This window comes from Mirounga leonina, unplaced genomic scaffold, assembly GCF_011800145.1.
Source record: "Mirounga leonina isolate KUSES-001 unplaced genomic scaffold, KU_Mleo_1.0 Mir_165, whole genome shotgun sequence".
In the NCBI taxonomy this organism is placed as follows: Eukaryota; Metazoa; Chordata; class Mammalia; order Carnivora; family Phocidae; genus Mirounga; species Mirounga leonina.
The window spans coordinates 80,346,040-80,357,457 of NW_023270415.1; positions in this window are offsets into that span (position 1 = coordinate 80,346,040).

The following is an 11,418-nucleotide window of genomic DNA, read 5'->3' on the forward strand; positions in this document are numbered from 1 at the left end:
TCACACATCTTGTAAGGGGGCAGAGCCAAGCTTTGAACCTGGAGCCTGGCACCTGTCTCTGTGCTCTGCTCCCCTGAGCCCAGACACCTGGCTTTTTGCACCCAGCCCTCCCGGTATGTGGTCCTTCTCACCCAAGCCACGATAGCTGTCTCTCCGTAACAGAAACTTGATATCAACTGGCAAGTCTCCCCAGCCTTGCCCCTGATTTATCTTTCTAGTCTCATCTACTGTCGAAACCCCCCTTTCTTGCTATCTAGACTTCAGTTTATCACTGTCCTAGGAGATACCAGGCCCATCCCATGCCTTGTAAAGGCAATATACTCTCTAGCCTCAGCTTGGCAACTCCTATACATCCTGCAAAGCCCTGAACAATCAATACCTCCTCTTCAAGCCTCCCTTGACCCTCAGCTGCCTCAGCAAAATTAGTCATGGTCCCCAGAGCACAGTCTCTGAATCAGACTGCAGCTTGCACCCCTTAGCAGCTGTGTGGCTTGGGAACCTTGCTTATCTGTAAGAGGGGGATGATAGTATAATACTTCCCATATGGGCTGCAGTGGACATTCAGCGGTTGCATAGTGTCTGGAATAGTGAGTGCTCAGTAAGGACTGGACACGACGCTAATGACCATGATCATTGTTTATCCGGAGGTCTCAGAGCCCTGAGCCCCCCAGACCACGAGCATCTTGGGGACGGTGATACCCCCACTTCCTCACTGTGTTCATAGGAGCTGATGACTTGGGGTGGCGCGCCCAGGTCTGCAGGCTCTAGCATGCTTTGCTTTCTCTAAGTCACCACCCCGAGGGCCTAGGAGCCAGCGGCGGAGAGGGCTGGGCGAGCCGAGGTGTCTTGGAATCTGCTTGGCAGACACCTGGACTTCCTTGTGCAGTGCGGAAGGCCCAGGGGAGGTTTGAACCATTTAGCGGGGGCAGAGTTGCTTAGGGGGACCCCTGGCTTCTCAGCTGGCAGGCAAGATGAGCCTTTGGGAGCCCTATGGGATTTGCCTTCCACACCTGCAGCTCAGCTCGCTCATGTGTACAAACACCCCATTACGTCTGATTACAAACTATTAGTGCAATTAGGTTAGCCCCTCTCTGCGTTCCAGGGCCTGGAGCCAGCTGTGTTGGGGGCCAGGGATAGAATAGCAAACAGCTTCCTGCAGAGGCAGCTTGGGCCCGGCCGGCTCTGAGGGGTTGGGCACGGTCCTCTTGGGCCGGGGAGCCTGGGCTCTGGACGCCCTGGGGGGAGGGGGCTGCTGTGTAGCACCGGGAACGGGGGGGTGGAGGTGGGGTGGGGCCAGCGCTCAGGTGAGGTCGCCTGAGGGACAAGAGCCTTCTCCTCGCCAGGCCTTCGCGCTCTCTCTCCCCGTGCCTGGAACGTGGTCCCCGCTCAGGGTTCTCGCCCTCCGCACGGCTAAGGGGTGGGGCTGGCAATCCTCTGCAGTGGGGGCCGTCCCGTTCCCCTGCACTAGAGGACCTTTAGCGGCGTTCCTGGCCTCCACCCACTGGACGCCAACGGCGCTCTCCTCCTCCAGCTGTGACCACCAGAAATGCCCCCCGCCCTCCTCATTGCCTCGTGTCCCCTGGGGGGCGGAATCGCCCTGGTTGAGAGCGGCGGCCTGGACCGTGATGTGCCGTTTATCTGGACCATCACATTCAGCCGGACCACTGCCTTCCGGGCGGTCGCTTGATGCACGGCTTTGTTTGCTCTGTGGCCTCATCAGCTCGGCCCCTCCCTCCACCAGCCTCAGCCCTCCTCGCTCTTTTATCCCAGCCTGCAGCCCATGGCAGCCTTTTAAGCCCAAATACTTAATCACCTCTGGCCCTGTTACCCCCAGGGGTGCCCGAGTCCGAGAGACCCCACATATTGTTCCCCTGACCCTCCGCGCTGAGCGCAGCCTCAGCCCGCGGGACTTGAAAGGGCCGCTTCAGCCGTGTACTCGGCCAGGAGAGGGAAGAGAGGCTGTGGCTGTTTGTTCTGGGAGTCAGAGTGAGTGTGCGGTTCTTCAGAGTGCGGCTGGAGGTGTCCACTGGAAGCTGTCCTGCCCCGCCCACCGGATTGATCTGCGTCCGGCTCCCCGTGCGCCCCCACCCGAGGCTTATTGCCGAGCACTTTAATGACCATGTCTCACTGGTTCTAAGACGCATTTGCACATCTCAAATCCCCCGAAGTGGGGACACATCTTCAGGTGCTGGGGTCCCACGACTGCTCTCGTCTGGGTGGTGTTCAGGATGCACACTTGCGCACTTGAACTTGGTCATGGCTCATGGGGGATTGATTGCAAATATGCACACACCTCCTCCTTGCCCCGTCTCCCTGCATTTTGCTACTATTTCCACCAAGAGATGGGGGTATGTTCTTAGGGTGATGAGCCTTCGAGGTTTGCCTGGGACTGGGGCTTCTGGGGACGTGGACTTTTAGTGCTAATGCTGGGAAAATCCCAGGCAAACTGAAGAAAGCCAGTCATTCTACTTGCTCCCCATCTTTGAATTGGGGTTGGCTTTGTGACTCGGTTTGGAAAATAGAACATGGCCAGTTGTGTGCTGATAAACTGGGACCACCCCCCCCAGAAAAACACCCCAACCCCCTGATTTGTAGCATTTGCCAATTTCCTTGATGTAAATACTCCTAGCAGCCTGATGTCAAGCTAGCAATATACTTCACTGAGCATGGAGTTAGCAAGAGATGCACACAGTCTCTCTGACTCACATACAAGAAGGGCCCATGTGTGCTCTGGATCTTGGCTGTGAGAAGCTCCATGAGCATCGGCTCTCTCCCTGTGACTGCCATGTGGACCATCCTGAGCTAGCCTGCTGGAAGATGAGACCGTGTGTGTGTGTGGGTGGGGGGCAACTGTCCCAGCCAAAACCACCCACAGCCAGCCTGCTCCCAATCACACGAGAGAGCTCAGCCAGGACCAGCCGAGCTGCCCACTCAATTCATCCTTGACCTCAGACACATGAGTGAGCCCTGCTGGGACCAGAGGAACCATGTGCTGACCTGGAGACTCGAACTCATTGTTCAATTCTATTGCTTTAAGCAATTGTATTGCTTTACTTGTATTGTTTTAAGCAATTCTTCATTTTTGAGGGATGGTTTGTTATGCAGCAATAGCTAACTGAAACACAGCTGTCCATATTTTTTTCCCTTTAGTTGAGCCATGTGTGTCATTGATATATGTGCTGAGTCTAAGTGTCATTTAAAGTACTTTAAAAAGATGGGGCACCTGGGTGGCTCAGTGGGTTAAGCATCTGCCTTCAGCTCAGGTCAGCATCCCAGGGTGCTGGGATCGAGTCCCATATCGGGCTCCCTGCTCAGCAGGGAGTCTGCATCTCCCTCTCCCACTGCCGTTCCCCCTGCTTGTGCTCTCTCTTACCCTCTCTATCTCTGTGTCAAGTAAAGAAATAAAATCTTAAAAAAATAAACTACTTTAAGAAGTTTATGCTATGATTCTGCACGGAACGGGAGTTATCACTTACACAGGAAATGACATTGTGGCAGGTTCCCCTTCATGTCAGTAAAGCAAATGCTCGTCTTTGAAGAAATGACCACAGTTCCATATTTTCTTACAAGGCAGTGACCAGGTACTTTATGTACCTGGAGAGAGGAAACTGCTCTGTTTTATAGTAAGATGGGTGCCAAAGGACGGTGAGAGGCTGGTGTGACTGGTTCAGGAGCCAAGCAGGACTGTCACCAGGCACTGTGCCAGAACTTGATTGGCGAGGTTTTCTCTTAGTGTCACACAAAGTCATGGTATTCTAGACTCAACAGGATCCTCAGCTGGACAAACTAGAGCCTCCTTTACATACATATCCTCCCCTCTAGACCAGCAGCCCCGTGCAGGCGGGGTCCTGGCTACAAGACTGAGCAGATGCAGTCATCCCAGCGGCTGGAGCGAGTGGTCACAGGCTTCATGCCCATTCTCTGCGCTGCTGGGGACCAGGGGCAAGCTGCTCCTCTCTTCCTCTGTTTCCCACTCAGCTTCCCCTCGGAGCAAGCCTGAGCCGCCGCAGAGCAGATGTCAGAGGCCCCCCCTGTGCAGGTGAAGGCACTGAGGGCGTGGAGAACTTGTGTGACCAGCAGGGCCAGCTTCAGGGTGGGGGGAGGGACTTGGGCAGCCGCGCAGGGTTCCCCAGATGGAAGGGCCCTGCACTGGGTTTAATGAGCTGCCGTTTCCATGTTGAAATTCTTAATTTGTAAGTAAGACCCCGTATTTTTATTTTGCCCTGGGCCCGGCCAGTTGTGGAGCTGGTCCCAGTCCCAGTAACCAGACCGTCTGGGAGGCTGATGGCAGGACCAGGGTTAGGTCCATGCTCTGTCCCAGACGTGCTGCTGGCTGTGTGAACCCAACACGGTGCTCATAGGACTAACTGCAGGGCCACCTTCAGAGCTGTCCCTGCCTCAGTGGCTGGCACGGCAGCACTCCCTGCCCAGGTCTGGCAGACCATGCCTTGTTGGTGTGCGGTGCCATTTCCCTCTAGCCTGTGGCCTCCCTCTTAGCAAAGCCCAATGAGCCCGTCTGTGACAGGGCTTTGTAAGCACCTCAGCCCCAGGCCAACGTTTGCACTGTCATTATTACTGCTGTCTGTATCATCGTGAGCCATGGTCGTGGACCCAGAGAAGGGGGTGCACTTGACCACAGGTCCTGCCGGTGGCTGCTTGTTTCCCTCTCACTCCCCAGACAGGCACCTGCGGCTGCTGGACCCCTGGGGCCCCGGCCAGATGCCAACTCTTCTGAGGAGCAGAGGCAAAGGGCCGACCTTGAGTCACGTTGGAAGGTGAACAGCACTAACAGACGCTTATTTCTAAAATAGAACTGACTATCTAGACAACTGCTTATTAACTTGGGGAAAGGGAATGCCATTTCAGGCCCAACATCAGAAAAGCATTTTCCTCTGAGAGCTTTTCCTGAACTTTTCACACCTGCTTAGCTGTGAGAGGCGGGGGCTGCGAGGGCCGTCCTCCTCCAAGGGCCCCGGGAGAGCAATGGAGACGAGCTGTAAACTCCTAAACCATAAGCCGTGATGGGCGACATGAGCCCGACATGGCCCAGTAGCCAGCGGAGCTCTCAGCCACAGCATCCTGTCGGAAGTGACTCTGGGGCCCTGTCACGTGGACATAGCACCCCACACCAAAAGGAAAGGGCTGTGTCTGGCATCTATGTCCTGCCACTCTGCCCTGGACACAGATTCTTCAGACAGCTGGGGTCAGGGCTCAGTCCATACTCCTAGTCAGGGCTTTAATAGCCTATGACGAAGATCAGGGCCCAGTGTGTGACCAAGGACAAGTCTCAGGATGTTACCAAGATCAGGGCTCAGAGCAAGACCAGGATCAAGGCTCAGCATGTGACCACAGTCAGGGTTCAGTGTTTGTCCAGAGTCAAAGCTTAGCCTATGACCAGGGTCAAGGATTGGTGGCTAACCAGGATCAGGGCCCAGCACGTACCCAGAGTAAGGGCTCAGGCTGTGACCAGGATCAGGGTTCATTGTGACTTTCTGGTGAGTGGGGGGACAGGATCAGCATCAATCTGAGGCTGGAAACCAGAGTGTCCATCCACCGTGGGGTCCCTCTGACCACTGTGCTGAGTCTGTTCCTGAAGTTCTGTGAAGCTCTCAGCTTCCCACACCCCAGGCAGCTCCGGGAGAAGATGGTCCGGTAAGGTTTCCTGAGCATGAACTGAGTGAATGAGTGTGTCTGCAGAGCGTTTTACTCTCCGGTCAACCCCTCCCCTCCCACTCCCCAGCTAACGGTCGCTGGATGGAGCCAAGCAGGTGGGAAGAGGGCTGCACTTTAAGTAGGATCCTGAGCAGCGATTTCCCCCCAGACTTGGGGAAGCACATGGGGCTTTCACCTTCTGCGTCATGGCCTTGACTGTAGGATCTAAACCCACCTCAGGGGCCATCTAGGTGCTTAAGTGGAAGGAAAACGGGGAGTAGCAGATGCTACCACCTTAGCAAGTTCCTCTAAGAGACTGTGTTTGCATATTCTGCTCCCCTCTTCTTCGGGTGTTTGCTGTGAAGCACACATTATGCCTCTTTATTAAAATTGTTAATCAAAAGGAAATGCACATGCTAAAAGGAACTGGAGAGAAGACGAGTGAGTGGAGATGGAGCTGTCCTGGTGTTGGGTCAGAATGTTCCCTTCAGAGTAAACCTAGGCAGAGCTGAAAGGACTTTCCTTTATACACAATGGCTTTCTACCTCAGTTTCCCCATGGTACTCAGTGTGTGAAAGGCCTCGGGCCAGATGTTTCTGGATAATGAATGGTAACAGTGAACATGTTTACAGAAGCTACCATAACTCAGGCACTCCTTTAAGGTGTTATGTATAGTAACCCAATTAACTCCCCCAACAACCTCTGAGGCAGGGACCGCTACTGTCCTAATTTTACGAATGAGGACATTACAGTCCAGAGAGGCTAAATAGTTTGTCCAGGGTCACACAACAAGCAAAGGCAAAGTTGCATGTTGAACCCAGACATCCCGGGTTCATACTACCTGCCAGTCCCCGTTGGTGAGTAGCTCCCTGGTCCTGGGTAAGGTCACAGGCCCTGCCAGAGTCTGTCCTCATCCTAATTCTGTTAGGCAACTATGATGATTTCTATATTACAGATGAAGAAACAGGACACACAACGAATAAGTGAAGTCATCAAAAACCTGATTGGAATGAATCCCAATATAGTGCAATACAGTGCAATTTCTTCTGCACCATGTTACTACTAACAGCGAATTCTTGCTCTCATTTCTATATTACTGTGGGCAAGCCCTTTCACACATCCACTCAGGCTCTCCCTCCTTCAGTCTCACATTTATAGATTCTGTCATCACGATTCCATCAGGATCTACACCGCAAGGAACAGTGCGTGGAGCCTCAGCACCCAGCGCTCACAGGGCTCAGGCCTGTTACTACAGGACACGCAACCTGACAAACTTGATGTGCTGACATCATTGGTGCTTCAGACAGGCCTACAGAAAGGACCGTGGGATCCTGGAGGCAAGGGGACCTGACCTGGCCTGGGCTGGGAGGAGGTCTGGGAAGGCTTCCCAGAGGCAGTGACCATAGAATGGGCTTGAAGATCACCCGATGGTTGCTCAGGAGTGAGATAGCATCAAAATCCAGGCAAAATGAGGACAAATCCATGACAGTACAAGAACAACATCAGCCACATAATCATAAACAGGAATATCACCACCATCACCATCACCGTCATCATCATCATCATCAAAAATAACACTAAAACAGCAGCAGCAGTAACAACAGCCACTTAATGGGTATTGTAGTGCCTGCCAGGTGGTGGGCTAAAAGCTGTGTCTAGATTATCCCATGTTGTCCTCTTCGCAGACTTGGGAGGTAGAGCCCACCATTATTCCCATGTGCAGATGAGGACTGTGAAATTCAGAGAGGTCAGATTAACTTGCATAAGTTCACACAGATAGGACAGTGCTGGGATTCAGCTCAAAGTAGTGGCAATGCTTACATAATTGTCACACATGCTCAGGGTCTTCCAGAACCTCCCATCTCTTTGGAGCTCAGTCAGTGTGTCATGAAGGGACAAAGGGGATAGTCATCTTCAAGCCCACCTTTGTCAATCCCAGGGGCTCTGCCTGGTTTCAAGTCCTATCCCTGTTATAGCTTGAGCAGAGGAAGGGGCTCCTCTAGGGAAGGAACACATACTCCAGACACATCCATTATCTACCAAACGTGAGGGTGGGGAAAAGATCAACCAGCCTTGTTCTGAGCACACCCTGCAATCTTGAGCAAAGCATACTCTTCTCTCTGCCCCTCAATTTCCTCAGCACTATAATGGCCTCAATATCTTGTCAGTAGTAGTTTTCCTGATGGTCCAAGGAGACAGTGAATTCAGAGGTGCTCTGAAGACTGTGAAGGACTGCCCAGGGACCACCTTACCTCTGAAAGGGGGAGGGGAGAGAGGAGGAGGTGAGTCCTCATTGAGCACTTTAGAGGTCTGTCAATTTCATTGATCATTTCAAAGAACTGGCTTTTTGCTTCATTGATTTTCTCTGTTGTTTTCTGCTTTCAGTTTCATTGACTTTGGCTCTTATTTTTATGATGTCATTCCTTCTGCTTGCTTTCTTTTTATTTACTCTTCTTTTCCTAAGTTCTTGAGGTGGGAACTTGACTATTGATTTGAGACTTTTCCTCTATCCTAATGTAAGCATTTAGTGCTATAAAATTCCCTTTCAGCACTGCTTTAGCTGTGTCCCACAGATTTTATATGTTGTATTTTCATTTTTATTTGGTTTAATGTCCTTTTTTTATTTCCTTTGAGACTTTCTCTTTGATGCATGGATTAAGCAGTTTCCAGGTGTTTGGAGATTTCCCCATTGTCTTGCAGCTATTGATTTCTGGTTGGATTCCACTGTGCTGGAGAACACACTCTGATTTCAATTATTTTTTTTGTTGAGGTTTGTTTTATGGCCCAGAATATGTCTATCTTGTATATGGTCTGTGGGAACTTGAAAAGAATGTGTAGTGTATAATGTTGTGATTAGGTGGAGTGTTCTATCGATGTTGATTAGATCCTGTTGGTTGAAAGTGTTGTTAGGTTCTTCTATACCATTGCTTATTTTTCTAAGTTGTTGTATTGTTGGGACTGTAATTGTGGATTTCTTTTTTGTCTATTTATCTTTTCAGCTCTCTCAGTTTTTGTTTTGTTTTGTTTTTTTCATATATTTTGCAGCTCTGTTGGTTCATATACATTTTGGGTTGCTATGTATTCTTGGTGTATTGACACTAATATAAGCACCCTTCTTTTTTTTGATTAATGTTTGCATGTTGTATCTTTTCTCATCATTTTACTTTCAATCTTCTTATAATGTCATATTTGCATGAGTCTCTTGTAGAGCTAATATAGTTCAGTTATATTTAATCTACTCTGTCAATCTTTGTATTTTAATTGGTGTATTTAGGCCATTTATATGTAATATAATTATTGATATGTTAAGGCTTAAAGTGGGTTGTCATTTTATCTTTTGTTTTCTGTTTGTTTTTTTCTGCTTTTTTGCTCCTCTCTTTCCTTTTCTGTGACTTCCTGTGGGTTACTTGAACAGTTTTTTTTAAAGACTTCCATTTGATCTATCTTTTAGAGTATGTCGTTTTGTATAGCTATTTTAGTGGCTGCTCTAGGTATTATGTTATATGTACACAACTGATCAGAGTCTACGGCGTCATCATTCACTGGTTCAAGTAAAGTGTAGAAAACCCACTTCCCTTTTGTTCTTCTTTATAATATAATAGTTTAAAGTATTTTCTGTACATGAAACTAGAATCTCAGATAGTGTTATAATATTTGCTTCAACTTCAGTTTGCTTCAGGCATAATTTAGGAAACCTAAAAGGAGAGGAAAATGTATTGCATTCAGTCCATTTTTACTCTCTCTGTTGTTCTTACTACCTTCCTGATGCTCCACAATTTCTTATCTTATTGTTCCCTGTCTGGAGAACTACCATTAGCTATTTCTAAGGGTAGGTCCACTCACAAGACAAATTCTCTTACTTTCCTTCACCTAAGACTGTCTTGATTTCTCTTTCATTCCTGAAGGATGCTTTTGGTGGATACATAATTCTAGGTCGACAGTTCTTTCATTTCAGTACTTGATAAATGTTTAGTCATTTCTTTCCAGCCTCCATCATTTCTGATGAGAAATTCACTGTCATTCTAATTGCTTTCCTTCCATGCGAGATGTGTTGTTATTTTCTGGCTGCTTTCAAGATTTTATTTATTTTTAACTTAAAAAATTTGTTTAGTTTTCAGAAGTTAGCCTATGATGTGTCTTTGTGTAGATTTCCTTGGGTTTCTCCTATTTGGGTTTCCCTAACCTTGAATTTGTATGTTTAGGTCTTGTCTAATTTTGGAGTTTTCAGTTATTGTTTCTTTAAGTACATTATCCAGCTGCTCTCTCTCTCTCATCTTCTGGGACTCTGATGACAGAAATCTTCTGTTATCATCTTACAAGTGCCTGTGGCTCTGTTAATTTTTTCAGTATGTTTTCTCTATGTTGTTCAGATTCAGTGATTTCTATTGTTTTATCTTCAAGTTCATGGACTCATTCCTCTGTCTCCTCCATTCTGCTGTTGAGCTCATCTACTGAGTTTTTAAAAGCTTCAGTTTTATTTTTCAGTTCTAAAATTTCAGCTTGGCGTCTATATATCTTCTATTTCTTTGTTGACACTTATTTTTTTCATTTGTTACAAGTTGTTTGTCACTAGACATCAGAGCATTTATTGATGGCTGTTTTAAACTCCATGTCAGGTACTTCTAACATCTCTGTCATCTTGGTGTTGGCAACTACTGATTGTCTTTTATCATCACTTTGAGATCTTCCTGGTTCTAGGTATGATGAGTGGTTTTTAGTTGAAACTGGGATATTTTGGGTATTATGTTACAGACTCTGGGTCTTGTTTAAACCTTTCTAGTTGACTTTTGATATTGCAATGGGATGGGATGGGGGTACCACCTCCGTGTCAGTGAGGGGTAGACATCCAGGTTCCCCTCTTGGACTCTGTTGTCATCTGATGGGGTACTTTGACTGGGTGACAATTCAAGCTTCTCATGTGGTCCCTGTTGACACCATGTGGGGATCTTGTTACTGTCTGATGTGAATGAGAATCCTGGCTGCCAGCTTGGCCTTCTCTGACACTTCCCCAACAGGAGAGGGAAGGAGAGAAGAGAGAGATGTGACAAGGATACTTTGGGATGGATGCCAATAACAGAAGAACAAGAAGAAAGTGGAAGAGACAACAAATAATGAATTGAGAAAGCAGAGCTTCATTTTTAGATTCTGAGGGAGGTTTCTGGAGAGAGGGTGAAGTTGAGGCACAGAGCATAAAGAGGAGACTTAGTGAGACAGAGGCAGCGAGCCCCATCCCTGACAGGAGAAGGACAGCAACATGCACTCCTGGGAAGGAGGGTGACCATGGGACTTTGGTCCTTTCCAGAAAGAAAAGAGGGTCCTCTTACACAGAGGCCCCAAACACCTGGCTGGTGAGGACAAGTCCTGAGATAACCCAGAGTCCTTCTCCAAGATGGTGAGGGAATTCCTGCTTCATCATCACTTCCCCACCCACTCATCAGTTTGTTCATCTATAGACCTTAGCTGGGTCTCTCTTCTATGCTTGTCTCAGGGGGCCAGGGTGGTAGTAGCAGGCTCTGTTGTCTCAAGGGATGTGCCCAAGAGGTGAGGGTTGTGAGGTCTGGTGGCTCCAGCAATGGCCCTCTGCTCCTCCACTACTCTAGGCACCAGTTCATCATCACCATCATCCTCATCACCATCATCCTCATCACTACCACCATCATCACCATCACCACCACCATTACCATCATCACCATCATCACTATCATCCTCATCACCAACTTCATCACCATCATCCTCATCACTACCACCACCATCATCATCACCATC